The sequence below is a fragment of the Stegastes partitus genome, unplaced genomic scaffold (genome assembly GCF_000690725.1).
Source record: "Stegastes partitus isolate 25-593 unplaced genomic scaffold, Stegastes_partitus-1.0.2 Scaffold629, whole genome shotgun sequence".
NCBI classification, from domain to species: Eukaryota; Metazoa; Chordata; class Actinopteri; family Pomacentridae; genus Stegastes; species Stegastes partitus.
This window is the reverse complement of record NW_007578360.1, coordinates 47,672-65,311: the sequence shown is the minus strand read 5'-3', so window position 1 is coordinate 65,311 and position 17,640 is coordinate 47,672.

Here is a 17,640-nt window from a genome sequence, read left to right as displayed (position 1 = left end):
CTGATCATCAGTGTATCACAAAGGCACATTTAGACTGTTGAGAATGTGGACTCAAATGAGCATTTTATTTTTACAACTTTCTAGTATTAAGCTGTGCAAAACCAACAGATTGATCTATACACAGAGGATTGATTTTACCAGCTGCTGACCCTGACCCTGACCCTGACCCTGACGTGGGATGGAGCAGGTCCCATCTCTCGCCTCCAGACCAAACCAAGTGTACAACTAATGTATGGGAGAAAAGTAGCTGATATGGAGCCACCAGTGTGACAGACAGCAGTAATCATTTTTCAGCACCTTATCCCAACGATTAAGCTGAACAACCAAGGTGCATTCTGTGAAGGAAAAATGACTTTGCTCTCTCTGTAGTTAGGCCTTTGAAGATGGTATTGAACAGGTATCATGTAAACTTTGCCTGACCTTCTTTAAATGCATATAGTGTAAACCTAGAAAACCTGTAACCTACACAACCTGTAACAGAATCCAGACCCTTTTGTAGGAGGACAAGCAGGTCAGATGGTCCCAGGCGCTGAGCTTACTTCTTGTTTTGCTTTTCATAAACCTAGACATGGTGCCCCTCTGACGGTTGATGTAAGATGAGAGTCCTCAGAACTGCGGCTGGCATTACTGAACTGCTGTTCTGTTGGTGTCACTGCTCCTGATACATCAGTAAACCTTATTTCAACCTCGTCGGCTTCCTCTTCTTCCTTCAACCTCTCCAAGAATTCCACAACAAGTTCTGTATTAACAGAAACCTATTTTCTTTGTGATGCATCACAGTTACATTAGAAATCCAAATCTGTTTTTGCGTTGTTTTTTTTTTTATTGCTTTGCTGTAGCTCCTTTTCAGTCAACCAATCACATACTAGATGGGAACTCATCGCCCTGGTAACCCAATAAATGGAGGACAAGTTTCAAAATGTTGTGAAAGGGTTCTAATTAAACCCAAACAAGGGGTATTTTCTGAAACTTAATCAGGTGCCTCAACTTTACCAAGCTTCTAACTGTAGTAATTGTTGTGAAAGTGTGTCCACCAAAGCATGATTATTCTCTTTGGCTTTACCTCGTTGTTTGGTGCTTAAACCAAACCAAACAGCAAGCGGAAACTGAAAGTAGGCAAGTGAAAATGAAATTTAGATCCAAGTACGGTATGAAGTCTTCCTGCTGACTTATATCTTGTTGATCCTCTCTTACAGATGTGCACACACACAGCTTCAGACACCGTGGATGCGTAGTTGTTGTTTTATGACTTTTCCAGTTCACGGAGGAAACTGTTCCATAATCTGCCAATTCCACACATGCACTCTACTGCTGAGCGTGCACATTATTGCCTCACATACAATGACAGCAAACAAATGGTTTGCTGCACTCAGACGTTCATGTAGGGAGCCTTGATAACTCGTTCAGACTAAGGAAGATGACAAAGACTACATGACACTGACCCTAGTAGACCGAACATCACTCACAAGTCTGTTAAGCATAACTTCGGGAGAAAATGTGTTTCTTTCTAAACATAAATGACAATGTATTTGAGTTGTAGAGCAACATAATTTTGAGGGGACAGAGGTTGCGTATGTGCAGTGAGCATGATGTTGCTCCGAGACAGTCAAACATCTAGACTACATGTAGTCTCAGTAAACTTGGCTCAAACTGATCAAACTTTACTTGAAATTCTCGTAAAAATCTCAAGAAGTTTTCAAAGATTCTAAATCAGTCCAACTGGATTTCAGGCTGATGTTTGTAAAATGATGCATCAGATGTGTGTAATGGTTCCATTGATGGAATAATGCAGCAATATAAAGATGGATTTAGGAGTTTTTAACACACAGTACCTTTCTCTGTGTGCTGTGCAAAGTCCTTGAGCTAAAAATTAAGTCTGAAGCCATTTAAGCTGTTTTATTAAAAGTGAGTAAAATCTTCCTAAAACGTATTAGCATCTCATTAGTTTGAGGTGCACAGCGGTAGAAGTTTATTTTTGGGTAAAGCTGCTGAATCAAGTGGATTTTCTTTTTTTTTTTTTTCCTGTAATATTGTGTAATCCTCGACTGTGTGAAGCGCTCTCCATGGTGAGAATTAGACACCACTCTTTAATATTAAGCATCAGGGCCTTTTGCAGTCCCTGAAAGTCTTTTGAAAGCTTGTGAACTTGATACTGGATCGAGGATTTGGTTTGATGGAAGATGTGGAGCCCAGCTTCATCAATATGAATCACGTCTGCCTGCAGTGACATCTGCGTGTGGAAAGCTGAGGGCGACTGGTGTTGAAGCAGCAGCAGTTTAAAAATGAATGACTCCCACTTCTAAAGGTCAGAAGTAAACAGGATGCAACATTTGAAGGCGTCGGGACTCTGACAGCTCCACATTTCCACAAGGAGGCAGACATGCACAGGTGTGGTTAAAGGAGTGCAATACCAATTCCCAAATCTGGTCTGTAAAAGACATGGACACTCATTGGGACAAACCAAAACAGGAACTAAATATTTGCTATAAATCTTCTTAGAAAGTTCAAGTTCTGTTTGGATCACCAAATCTAGTGACAGTTGTCTGTACATCCATGATTCACTGCAAACAGGAGCTGCTAATAGCTAATTCAGTTGAGTCTCCGGCTTTATGCTTCAGTCTCTCCAGCCATCCATCTCCATGTTTCCTATTTAAATAACCCTCTCTATTTGCCTCCTTCTCCATCTTTTATTCATGCAGGAGGCCTTGCAGTCGCCCTGAACCATGTCAGCTGGCCTCCTGCCATAAACCTCCACCAGCAGACATGCTCTTAAAAAGAGTTCGACAGAAAAAGTTGGACAGGAAAAATGTTTTACATAGTTAGGTGGAGTTGGAGAAAGAGCAACAGAATAAGTGGGAAAGAGCTGCTAACCACAGAGGACAGGGTGGCTGAATGTTTGACAGAAACCTGAGGCAGTCAAAATGTGGAAGTCACTAACAGACAGACGCACCGGGCAGCTCGGGAGGTGCAAATTGTACCCATTTAGTTTTGACACAGCGTCTTGTTTCTTTTTCAAATATAATACTCAGAAGCTCTTGAATTGGAAGTGCATTGTTGTGGTCAGTCAGACATGTTTTTAATGTTGTATTAACAGGGATTTATGGTTCTGCATTGGTGTCCATTGGGCTAGCTCTCCTTGCCTGCCAAGAGAAGGATTATGGGAATTCAACCAACACAGAGGATGTGGAGATGCGCTTGTGTGCATTCCTCTAGTCTCACACAGCCAGAACTCTCTCCATGGTGTTGTGCCAGAGAATGGTCTGGCCACACATGTATTTCTATAAGCCAATCACAGTTGTCTTGGTTGGTGGGAATTGTTTTGGTAGAACATTAGCACTGCCATGAAAACAGCTAATTCACTGAAAGAACCAAGCAGGCCTACCTTACTGTGTGATCTAAATCTTAGGCAAGCTTACGATTTACAGCATTTAGGCTGTTACTCGGCTGTTTTGTCACTCACTGCTAGCACTAGATGAGGAGAAAGTGATGTGAAATGTCTAGCATGTACCTGGAGTCTGCATTCGGTGAGTCAGACTAGCGGTCCTCCAACAAACCAGCAATGCGTTGCTCTTTGGCAATGCCACTCGGTTAAATGCCGATTGCTTAAAAAGGTTGGTTCAAGCCAGAAAAGCTGAAGTGTGCTTTCCATATGATGGACTGCGTATGCGTTGATAAGCACTGCTTGTGACTGCCGATGCAACAGGATTTGATCTGAGTCCACTTGACGCCAATATGACTTCTGCCTTTTCCACAGCAGGGCCAAATCCAAAAGGACCAACAAGAGCACCAACAGAGTCACCTACATTTCCAATTGTTCCACATACTTTTAAAACTGCCCTTAAGTGACAGCAGACATCTACAAGCATCGTGATCATGATCATGTTCTGGCCTTCAGTGGGAATAAGCTCAGATTGGCAGGAATAAAAACCAACCCGGCAGTGAACAGGTGAAGGTTGGTGTTAGGAGCCATTACAGCACGCTGAGACAAGTTCCCATTGCTTCAAAGTTTTATTGAGTTTGTTTTTTCTATCTAAAACTGTACGCTCAAACCAAGACCTCAACAGTGGGGTACGTTAGGAGCTGGACTGGTCAACAAGCAGGAAACCTGTGAGGGCAACAGGTTCAGTGTCTCCACACTCAGTTATTGTCTCGGGTTTCTGTTGATCAAAGGCTTCAAATGCTCCCAGATCATCAAAGAAAAATAAAATAAGCTTTAAAAATGTGTTTTTTTCAACTAGACATACTATAAAATTAGCAAAATAGACATTACATGTTCATATTTTTAACATTAGCGTGTTGGGGAGCTGCTGGCAGATTACTACATTCACAGTCGTGTGTATTTGTTGCACAACCTTCCTTCAGCTCTGCACTAATATTAAAACCGTCCACTTCTGATCCCACATGACAGAAAGCCATCAGAATGATGGGAAAACTTTTAATGGCTGAGCGCATTCAACTCCACTTCATGAACCTGAGTGAGAGACGACAATGAGGTGGGAGGCTGGGGCGGCCGTTAGTCTGGATTACAAGACAGAGCTGAATGATTTGCTGTGATTGTGTTTAATTAAAAAGCTGTGTCTGCCTGTCAGGCTGGCAGTGTGTTTTGGCTTGTTGTTCTATTGTTTATGCCAAATCTAAAAGCCTCCACACAATGAAGTACGCAGTGAGTACTCATACTTTTTAATAAACCCCCAATCTGCACCTGCAGTGCGACACTGAAACATCCCCTCACTCGTGGCCTCTTTTTACACCCTTATAGTTGGTGAGTGCTGTTTTCATCAAAGTGAGACAATAGGCTGAACAGATTACTTGGACACAGTGGTGGGATGGTACACATTATTTTTTTATATCAAAGAGTAACTTTACATGAACTGAAAAACTTTTTGTCTCGTACTGAACTGGTATCTAAACTCATATTTGATCCATTTTCATCAGATTTTCCACCGATTTGGTTTGTTTTAAGGTCTGAAACATTCAGTATATATATAAGTATAGTGAAATAAAAGATGCATGTGTCCAGAGATGAATGATAATGTGACATTTTTCTTGACTTATACTCGACCACATTAACAATCAATTATCAATCTGCTTAGTTATATCAGGAAAGAAAAGTAAACACCAAGTTATTTAACAATTAACAATTGATCCAACACAATTCAAAGTGTTACACACGATAATCAAGCTGCAGTCTGTAACAGTAAATAACCTTCAGTTTTTATTTTTTTAAAAGCTACATACCTGATATACATGATGGAGTCTTGTTCACTGTAGTATCAGCCACTTTCTGTTATCTCAAGAGAAGAACTTTGCATGTGTCAAATTCCAAACCTTCAACAACTGCAAAATATCATTAAGATAACTTCTCACCTGTGAAATGCTGACATTGGTTTCTTTAGAACATCCAAAAGCAACACAAGAGTGTGTCAAAGATAAATATTTTCAAGGCTCCAGAGCCCTGCTGTGATATGATGAGTCTTATCTCACAAGCTGGTGCAATATCTGGACACCAATTACCCAGAACATCCACTGATCTACTGACAGGTGACGTGAATAACATCGATCAGCTTTGTACAGTGAAGCTTTCTTCTGGGAATCTATGGGTTCTGGCTTTCATGTGGATGTTACTTTGACTTTTTGCACCCTCCTAAACATTATTGCAAAAAGCACCCCAACATCATCACAGGACCTCTTTTGTTAGAACAATGTGTCCTCCACTCTGCTCAGGAACCTCTTGAGTCACATGACAAAGAGCCCCAGGCATTTTCCCGGACCCCAAACTCCCTACACAGTAATTTGATTGAGCATCTGTTTGATGCACCGGGCCAAACACAATCCATGGAGGCACCACCCTACAACTCCCAACACCCAAGGAAAAGATCCACTGATGACAGTCGATGTCAAACACCACAGGACGCCTCCAGAGGTCCTGTGTCCACCAGGCCCCAACAGGTCAGAACTGTTTGGCAGCACAGTGGGGGCCTACCCAATATCAAACAGGTGGTTTTAATGTTGTGGCAGATTGGAGTATCTGAGTCAATAGAACACTGAAGCTGCTGAACGTCTTCTGAGCCAACACAGAGTTTAACCACATTTAGCTCAGTTACCATAAATGTTGCCAAATTAAGGAGTAAAATGCTAAAGATCCTGACTTTACCTTTACACTTGGACTTTCTAGGTTGATGTCTGTTCCATAAGTGTGCTCTAAAACTAAAACATCCCCGTATTTCTCTATAAACTCTTTTCACATTGCAGTGGTCATTGTTTTTATTCAAAATACAGATGTGATGTTATGAGCAGCCCCGCTGTGCTTATTAGCCTGCTCTCAAGCAGCGCTTTGCTCATTGACTCCATGAGCAGCCAAACAGAGTTCATCAGTCCCCTCATTATCTCCTTCTGCAGCCCAGTCAAGCACTGACTAATTTAAGAAGCCCCTTTAAATGGTTAATAACAGAGTAAATCAAACTCAGTAATCTGCAGCGTGTTGCTGTGGGAGAGCTCAGATGGCACAGGTTGGTTTACTGAAGCGCAGCAGTCCAGAGGCAGGCTAACATCTGTCAGGACAGACCATTTATCAAACACATGAGCTGAGTGGAGAAACAGAAGTCATGTTGAAGGGCGTGAAGAAAGGGCCTCTAAGGGAGGGAGGCAAAAGAGAAAGTTCCTTCCCATTATGACACACATGACGCCCTGGATCCTCCATCTGCGTTAAAAGGTGTCAGACAGATGTTAGGAAAAAATGAAAAAGGCTCTGATCCAGCAGAGAACATTTCTCTTCTGTGTTCTCCTCCCTTTAACTTCTTCTCTGTGATTCAGTGTGAAATCCAAGACGTGTGTGCTGTCACTCACCTTCATACATCTTTGTCATCCCACCAATTGAAACAGTTTGTGAATAAAATCCTGTCCAGTTCTCATGTGTTTCAGGTGTTCTGGCACGTTCTCCGATCCAAAGGAAATCCAGCTCATGTTGGTCGGCTTTTAAAACATACCTGCAGGTTTCCAGCTGACAGTGTTTAACATCTGTCCTTCTGGTTTTAGGTGGCTAAACATGAAGAAGACGTCAGGTGAAGATGAAGGAGTTTGATAATGGAGTAGGAGGGTCAGCAGCTTAATATCTTTGTATGAGGTTTGCAGCGACACTCTCTGATCATCTCAGAGTACAAACATGAAATCTTCAGGAGCAGCATGTAAGATCAGTTACCACTGAAATACAGTATTGTGGAAGAAGATTTAGATAATTACACCAGGGTAGAGCAAGTTGGAGGAGTTTTTGGAGGACTAAATTTGACTGATAGGCTGATGAAATGCCATTGTGGGAAAACCAACATCGGCAGATGAATTCAGCGCTCTGGCTGCTGATTGTTTCACGAGATCAGAAGACAAACTGAAATCAGCGGAGGCCGCCTGTTCAGTGCTTCTCTAGTTTCAGTTTCAGCAAACACCAGACTGAAATGTGCCAAAACTGGATGTAAAAATTCACCTGAGAGAAATTATAAGACTTAGTTCTTCACTTTTTGAGCCCATATAGACATACATAACGTAGGCAGTGTTCATTGTCTGTGTAATTAGAGAGATTTCTGTCTCTTAGTGAGATCATTAGCAAAGTTGCTTGAGAACTGTAAAGTAGCAGCCTTTAACCAGCTAAACTAATCTACAGGGCTGCTTTGTATGCTGCTGAGGGAACGCTGCCAAGAAAATTTCCTTTCGTATTTTTATATGCAATGACAATAAAGGCTCTTTTCTATTCTGGTCTAACTTTACAAACTACTTTATTAGTGTCCCCGGCCTCCACTCCTACTCTGACAAAACCTTTAAAGCATTTCAAATTTGTCATTTGGGATGCTTGTGGGAAAGCGAGCAAGAGTAACCGATAGCCTTAGATAACATCAGACTTTGTGGTGTTGTACCTGACAGCATCACTCTTTGATGTCACCGTCACTGGGGATGCCTGATATGTGGCTGCTGCTATGGCAACGTCCACCCTGAGAAAACTGAAGCCCGTATCAACTGATCACCAGAGGTGGTTCAGCATTTACATCCTTAGACAGTGTTGCTTCTTAATTACTCAAAGGTGCTTTAAAGTTTGTTGGGTCAAACTTAGTTTCATTGACAATGCCTCGTGTTAGCTTGTGTCTTTAAACTTGCTACGGCTGAAACTCTTTGGACCCTTCTGTCCTCTTTAACTTTAAACTAATTCTAAGTTACTTTTCCTGTTCAAAGTTATTCTCCTCTTCTAGATAACCACGACATTTATGAGAAGTCATCAGCTCAGACATGCAGATGCCTGACCAAGAAAAACAAGGGAAAGACTACATCTACATGTTTCTATGAGTGGAGCATTTTAAACATACTTATGGCAGTCAGTCATGTTCCTTTAATTGTGGCAAAGCAAAATTGTGTTTAAAATCTGATTAATTGTGCAGCATTAACTGTGTGCCCTTACAAAGGAGTACATGTGTTTGGTTTTATGTTTTCCAGTGTTCAAGTGACATCATTCAGTCAGACGCGGGGCACTCATTGGCATGTGGTTTGTCTTTGGTACGACTCATAAGAGCAGCAGGAGTTACATCACATCCATCCATTATCTATACACCGCTTAATCCTCACTAGGGTCGTGGGGGGCTGGAGTCTATCCCAGCTGACTCAGGGTGAAGGCAGGGGACACCCTGGACAGGTCACCAGTCTATCACAGGGCTACACATAGAGACAGACAACCAAGCACACTCACATTCACACCTACGGACAATTTAGAATCACCAATTAACCTCAACATGTTTTTGGACTGTGTGGGAGGAAGCTGGAGAACCCGGAGAGAACCCACGCTGCACGGGGAGAACATGCAAACTCCATCCAGAAAGATCAGGGTTCGCGTCCTGAACCTGAGATGTTCCAGCTGTGAGGCAACAGTGTTAAACACTGAGCCACCGTGCAGCCCCTGAAAAAGTAACTCCTGTATTTATAATAATACTTTGTATGTAGTATTTGGAGCACCAAGTCAAAAAGTGGTCAAGTATGGCCCGTTGTACTTGTGAACACACCCATACAATCTCCAGTTTATGCGGGACATTCAGTCTATCCCCTAAACTGGATGAGGATGGTTCATAGTTGAATTCTGTTCCAGGGTCAGCACTGACCTCCAAACCTTCATCCTGATTGAGTCTGCACTTGTGCTTCTGGAAATGGCTTTTGATGAATGCGTGGTTCAAATGATCGACTGAGACGATGATCCATCATGGCAGTCAAGTCAGCAGAGTTAAGGAGGAACATCCTTGATGTCGCTTTTCTTTGATTGCTTCTGCGAATGGCTCCTTCATCAAACCACTGAATGGGTCAAATGGTGTTACTGCAGATGAAGTGGGCCTGGCTCGGCCCTCTAGAGATGACATGTCCTCCATCTCATCGTTCAGTTTTACCTCCGTTTTCCTGTCTTTCTTCTTCATGTTCCTACGTTCACTTTATTCTCTTTTCTTTCTCTCTTTGTAGAAGTTTCACATTTCAGTTCCTTTTTTGCTTCCTCATTATCTGACTCCTTTGACCTTTTCTCTTATCATCTTTTTTAAGAAAAAATCCAGGTTTTTCTTCCCACAGTGTTTGTGCACGATATCTATGGCAACTTTAACTTTTAGACTTTAAACTGGAGAAAAACATTGGATTTTAAAGATTTGCTACACGCACATCAACCCTGTCGACCTCCACATCCAGAGCTATAGCATCTGAGCTCCTCTCCATCCTCACTGCTCCACTACAGGCTGTGTCCGATCGCCTTCAGAAACAGACGGTTGCTGAGTGTTTTTTAAAAAATGTTTTAAATAACCACCATCCGCATGCACTCCGGCTTGTTTACAGGGATTTACTTAACCTCTGAAGTGTTTACTCTTTTACCTGAGCTCAGGTGAGGAAAGACTGCGGGCATAAAATCATTCAGCACGCTGGCGAGGTGTTAATAATCGTGGGATTTTTAGCAGGGAGATGCAAAGAGGCAATAAACCAGATAAAAAGATGGAAAGACCCCGAAGGGTGCTTTGATTTCAACCGGCTTTCAGATGAACATCCACTGTGTGGTGAACAATTTAACTAATTCACCTTAAGCCCTCCAGCTCTGGAGGTCAGAGCTTTGTTTTCTACGATAATCAAAGAGGATTTCTTGAGCAGAATGCAGCAAGTTCTTCAACGCTGAAGAGCAGCAGGAGGAAGAGGCGTATGGATAGTACATACAGCTGAGAAAGCCTTCTGCTGTAAAGTATGTGCTTTATATCATTTAGCTTTTTCTTTAACATGAAGTGGAGATTTAATTGTTTTCACATGTTTCCTAAAGTGCACCATTTTCTGTGATTTTAGTTGCACTGATCTGGGTCTTTTCCTTCTTCTGTATCTTAACCTTTGATTGTACTTCACATTCTGCTGTGCTGCACTGTGTTTCATAATCAAAGTGTTGCTCTGCTTTCCTTGTGCCGACCGACCCATTCAGATGCCGTGCACGTCTGCAAGACACGCACACATGTGCTGCAAACTGATAACAGATCCTCTTATTAATCTGTGAGAATAAGCGAGATAGACAAATAGGGAAGAGGGAAGTTTGAGAGAGACAGACACAGAATTACAGAGAATGAAAATGAGTCACACAAAAAAAAGAATAAAGAAACCCCACAACAGAATAAAACAGATAAGCTGAATGTGAATAGGAGATGGAAATACAGAAATAGGAGGAGATAAAGAATACAGGGGAAACGTATGGAAAGAAAGAAGGCAGAAAACCGAGCATAATCGTTCTCTGTTAACTTTCTTTATTGTTTCCTAAAAATAGCTGCAATTTAAGATGTAAATTAAAAGGAAAGTGGAAAATGTCATCTGCTACAGTTGTTAAGTAACAGCACATTAGATTCTAGGAAATTAGATCTTAAGTGTGAAATGATGTGGATTCTTTCTGATTTTGAGCTGCCTGCTAATCAATAAACATTCAACTAACTGACATTTACGCAGCACGTTGGCTGAGCTGCTTTTTCAGCTGCAGCGGAAACTCCTTCGCTTTGGGTCTCAAACTGAAACCAGAATCCAAAAGTGACAAAAACAGCAAATGACAGACGAAGAGAAAACCCAGAAGAAGAAAAAGAGAGCAGCGTGACAGAAGATCAAAATAACACAGCAAACTGGCTCCTGAATGGAGCAGAAACCTGCTCACTGAAGGGAGGCTTTTACTTTACAGAGAGTCTTGGACGGCTCTTTAACCGCCGCTTACCCCGGGAACTTTTATTTTGAAACCAGATCACAGAGGGCTCACATGGGGAGCCGCGGAGGGAGTTTTACTTTGAGACGAGATCAGAGCCAAAAGCCCACCACAGAGCTGCAAATGGGTTAATCCAAGCCTTCTTCACAGCGAGCAGCGGCACAGTCGGTGCCAGGCCTGTTTATACTGGCAGGAAAAAACAGCTGATTTCTCTTCACAGTAAAAGCTCCAGAATCCTTCGCTGCAGCTCAGGTGGAGCTTTCACACCTATTCTCCTTTAAATTATCTGGTATGAAACTACAATTCAATACATGTAGAGTCAAGTGCAGACAAGCATGAGATCCATGCTGTGACTGAGGCCATGCATCAAACGACGGACTTGATTTGTGCATGTTGTTCTGGACCTGACAGCACAATATGAAGTGAGATGCGTTACATAAAGCCGGTCTGAAGCACCAGACTGGCCTTTTAGTAGTTTTCTGCCATATTATACTGTCCTACATAAACCTGAAGCCAGAACAAACACACGATGAGGCAGCGTTTTGCTGTCACGGCCCACATCTCCAGAAGAGTGTTGAGAGTTTTTAAAGCAAACTTATTTTTTCAGTCTGGCTTTTGATCGATTTATTACATATTATTTATTTATTAGTCTTCTTAGAGTTCATTTTATTTATTGGCTTCTTTATTTATTCACCTATTTACATATTTTAGTCAATTTATTGTACAATTTATAACTATTTTTATCATTTTTGACGTCCATTTCTATCTCCATCTATGTCTGTGTTATATTAGATATTTTATTTTTATCTTATTATATTTAATTTGATTTAATCTGGTGTTTCCTCACTGCATGTGTTATATGGGATAGTGTCCTTTATTGCTAGGGAATGGGGTAGGGATTGGGCTTGTTTGTATTGTTTTACTGCATTTTTATTTATGTGTAAAGCGCTTTGTTTTGCATTTCTGTTCACATGACAAGTGCTGCATGAATAAAGTCTGATTCACTGATTGATTGGTACAGAGAGAGAACACATACAGTTGAAACCAGATTTTTAAATACCCTGTATAAAAAGACATATAACCTTTTTTTTCCCTCACAGTCTGACATTAAATCAGACTTTTCCTGTTTCAGGTCAGTTAGGATTACCAACATCATTTCTATAACTATTTGGGAAAGCCCAGATGATGATGTCATGGCTTTGGGAGCTTTTGATAGGTTAATTGACAATATTTAAGTTAATTGGAGGCACACCTGTGGATGTATTTTAAGGCTCACCTCAAACACGCTGCTTCCTTTTGTGACAACATGGAAAATCTAAAGAAATCAGCCAAGATATCAGGAGGAGAATTGTGGACCTGATTTAATGTCAGACAGAGAGATAACGGTTACGTGTCCTTTTATACAGCGTATGTAAACGTCTGGTTTCAACTGTAGTAAATTAACTGAAAACAGATTCAGAATGAGGTACACAGAAGCAATGCAGAGCAGAGAATGTGTAAAACATATCCAGGGAACCTACTGATGTATAGACCACCAGACCATTCTCCGTTGGACTGTGTCAGCGCTGGAGATGGTCTGACTGCACCACATCTGGAAGAACACCCAGCAACGCCTCCAGTGATGGGAAGCTGTTTAAGGGGAAGATTTGCATGCACGGAGGCAAGATCTGACATAAAAACTGGTAATTCTGCAGAAAAAAAAAAACACGGACCCGCCTTACTGCACAATCCTGATCTCTGGCAAAAGAAAGCATGTTATTTTCAGTGTGGTAAATTGCTGCTCACAATATATTGTTGTGGTTTCTTGGAGTTAAGCGAGTCTCAAACCAATAACGGGGAGATTTAGTAAGAGGAGTAGAAAGCCGTTTGAGATGCACAGAGGAAATGGCAGAATTAAACCCGTCTGTATGCAGTGAGTCTGACTGGTCCACAGCAGACTTATGTCACGATGCTGTCTCTCCTGTTACAGTGGATATTGCGTCTTAATGGGTCAAACTAACTTTGTACCTCCACTACAGAGAATAACGAGGAGTCAGCTCATATCATGACTAAAAGCTCAATCTTCCTGCAGCTTTCCCCGAAAAAACATATTTTTGCCTGAACAATCTTCATGTGTAAAAACCTCAGATTGTAAAGCCCTTTATAAAGACACGTGGTATTACCTTTGGATCTCACGTCTGTGTTTCATGCACGTCCACGCAGGATAAGCGACGACTCGAATTTACCGACATTTTCCGTGCATGCGATATTAAAAAGCTCCCACAATATAACTCTTGAGCCTTTTAAAAGTCAGGAGGAACATCCCTTACTGCATGCTGCCGTGCATGTCATCCGTATAATCATCCTTTGAGACTTTGCTCTGAGCCTCCTGAAATTGCACCCAAAGCGTTACTCAAACTTTCATGTGTAATTGCCAACACAACCTCCGTGATTCTCGAGAGGACAAGAGGCAGAAGAAAGGTGTGCAGAAAACAGAAAACCAAGCAAAAAATCCCTAAATCACAGAGATGCTGATTTGCAAAGGGCTAATATTATCACAGGACGTCTGTGTTTGAAAATGATGGCAGATCATTTGTGGTGGAACAGATTCAAACGGGGTTCAGATCACAGACGACCTCAAATTATCAGATAATACTAGTCTTGTGCATGAAGGGTTTTAGACGCAGCTAGCGCTTCAATATAGGCTGTTCATTATTATTATTATTCATTTGTACAACATCCTCCTGTCTCCCCAGACAGCGCTGCGCTTGTTGCTGTCAACAGTTTACAGCACTCAGGTATCTCGAGGCCACATTGATCTCCTTCTACCACCCTGTGCACCGTATAATTACATGTACAATCTGTGTTTGACTATAAGTAATACGTGTTATTGAATATATATCAGACCAGGTATCGATTAGATGAATAGTGGTCTCCAAGAGGCTGAGCGGCCTACACCAGGGAAGCTTCTCCACCCATTTCTTTTCTTTCAGTGCTTTCATGTTGAGCCTTTTATTCATTCAGGTTTCAATGAGTGAGTGTGTGGAGTGAGGTGAGCAAATGTTCCTGAGAAGTAAGGAAGGGTTAGAGCTGTCTGACAGTGTGGTTATTGTGTAAAGGAGACACAAAGTGAAATACACTAAAGTGTGTGTGTGTGTGTGTGCTTGTTGTACTAATGTTGTGGGGACATAAATGTGTGTCTACAGTCGTGTTTTGGGGACTCGACTTCTCCCAAATCACCACATCTCACTATGAAGACACAGACGCTCTCAACTTTTCTGTTGGACTCTCGCTGACGCTGTTTTATTTTTTCACATTCACACACTTTTCTCTCTCACACACACACACACCAGCTCAGGTCTGTGCTGTACCTGATCAGGAGTTTCTGGGTCCAGACGGTGAAGCAGTCAGACGGTTCACTGCTGCCACCAGCTGGTCGACCTCAGAACTCACCTCACAACACTCACGGCCGTTTATCGATTGTGTTACTGTGAGTGTCGTTGTGTAAGAGCTGATCCTCTTTAAACTGCTGCTTCTGTTTCTGTTACGTCTTCTTCTACAGTCATGTCTGTTTCCTTCACCACCACATTAAAACTTCAGCGGTACAGCTAATACAACTGTTTCATTACACAGCTCTCGTTGTTTGTTTTTTTCTTTCTTTCTTTCTTAATTTCTTCTTCTTTTTTTTTACTTGCTTTATTGGCATCAATGACATTTCCATCACATACTTAAATTAGCAAATGATCTAGAAAAAGAAAATAGAGCATAATCCAGAAAAAGTTAAGTGCATCAGTGGTCTAATAGAGAGTTATGACCAGTAAGATTTAGACAATAACTTTGCATGTGTATTTATTTTAACTTGATTTAAAGGATATTTAGGCCTGTAAATCACATTGAGAGACAAAGACGCCTGATATCAGCCTCACAGTTTGAAACTGGACAATAAAAAACAGCTGAATTTGTATGAAGGTTGAAATAAAATAAGTTACAAAGCAACTAAAATTTCAATAAATTAAAACAGATGTTAAAGGAATCTTTACCCACACAGTTGACAACAGCCCTGAATTCATCCTGGAATTGGGGATGTTTTTAATGACTACTTATTACCTGTTTGGTTAGATGCAAATCTAAGTTTAGACTAGCTGACTAGTTTCAAAGTTATAAAACACTTCTTGTACTCCAGTCTGAATGTGATCATTTTGCACACACAACATCGTATATCCAGGCTCAGCATTTGAAGCACCGTGCATGTTGGCGGCCTTGGTGAGTTGATGTGTAGCGATGTGACGTAGAAGTCGATTTTTGAAAATACATATCTACATGTATTCCATAACATTAGTAATAGGGTTGTTTTGTTTTTTTACCTACCTCAAAAAATACAACTTTGTGGGAGAGCAGTCAAGCTGGGTGACATTTACCTATAAGATATTTGGATAATAACACAAATTTTGAAAGTGAAGAAGTTTAAAGTTTAAAGACCACAGCCTCATAATTATGAACCTACTGTTCGTCACAGAGACCAGGAACAAACCAGGATGAGGAGAAATTATTGGCATCAGTGACAATTACTTTGTGGTGTGAGAGCAGCACATGTGTCTTGTTGAGTGACTGATGTCAGACCATGTTTTCCACCTCAGCTCCTCTCAGTTTAATTTGCAATAATTCATCTCTCAGGTGCAATATTTCAAATTCATGTGTAATATTTCCTAATTACATGTTACAGTTTAATTTTATGTGCAACATTGTACACATGTGATATTATGTAATAGTTCAATTCCATCTACAACATGTCAGTGTAATGTGAAATATATTCATTTATGATGTGCAATATTCCAGATATAATGTGCACTGTTTTATTAATGTGTGGTACTACCTCCGTTTCATTGCCAGCATTACTTCTTACTTTGATATTCTTAGTCTTATTTTAGCTTATTTGTTTTATTTTCAGTAATGTTTCGTACTTTTACCTTCTGGCTTTTCGACTTTTTAGGTGCTGCATTTCCTAATGTTATGTAACTTTGTTTTCTGAGCAATATCTGTAAAGGAACTTCCTCTTGGAATATTTAAAGTTTTATTGTCTCTTACCGTAAAATTGTCCGTCACATATCAAGACACAACACAACTAGTACTGACTTTTATCACTGGATTGATGATGCTCACCTATGACAGAAATTAAGATGTAAATCAGGTGTATCTTGTTTATTTAATACAGAAGACGACTTAAAGAACACCGTTTTCATTGAGCTGAATCTCTGACAGAATCAGAATTCTTCAGCTGGATTTCATCAAACAAATATTTCCTAAAGTCACTGTACAAAGTGCAGTGAAATACAAAAGTAAATCAGGAGGAGCACATGAGGATCTTTATATCCTCTGTATCTCTGAGTGTAATTTCTGAGGTTGGGCTTCCTATAAATCTCCTCCCTCCATGGTTCCTTAGAGTGCCTACATAATGTATGACTGCATGTACATTAAACTGCAAATTATTCAGATGAATAAAAGTCAAATTGGAAAAATATTGCACTAATCGTCCTCGACTGAGAGTAATTGTGTGCGCGATGCCAGTTAAAGATCTATTTGGTCATTCTTTCCTCTACCAACCGACACCAAGCACTACCACAACCTCACCAGCTCTCCTCTCTCTTTAACAGGACACGGCTGACATCCTGTGTTTCCCTCAACAGCTTGCTTCACAGTAAATGTATGCGCCCCAAGAAAGCACCTCGTGCATCCTCGAACCCCCCACTCCCCTGCAACATGAAATGAAACTGAGTCTGCCATTGAATTATAAAGTTTTGTGAAAGTTGTCAAACTCAGTTCAGGTAATGCTTTTATTGTATAGAACTATAAAAGGTTTCCACAGTCTGAGCTGATCAAATCAAGTGGGTTTACTATCCGCCAAGTGGTTGAATAAAACTCTAGACAGAAGCAAAGAGGTGCGATGGAGGAAAACTGGTAGTAAAAAGTAGAGATGCGCCGATCCGATACTGGGTATCGGTATCGGGCCAATACTGGACGAAATTAAGGTATTGGATGATTTACTTCACAGTGGTAACTGGCCGATCCGATACCGCCACACACACACATTCCTGCCTTCCGACACATCCACGTGTTCTTCTGCTCATTGGCTACAAGTTTTCAGCTTCAGAGAGTGTCTGCAACCTGACTGGTCGAATCTACAAGGGTGGAACTTGTCCGTACCGGGTTGACTGTCTGAGACACTCCATTGGCCCTTCAGGCTGTCACTCACCCCCAAAGCCCTCCTATTGGCCAAACTAGGTGTCAATCAAAAGCTGAGACATCCGTCTAGCTGACTGTAGCGCTTTCAGCGCGATCTAAACTGGATTCAGCCTGATTTTGCCAGAAGAAATGAATAAAACAGCCGGAGCTGATCTCAAGCTGGGAAGACATTACTTCAGAGTTTGTGCCTTTGAGGATCT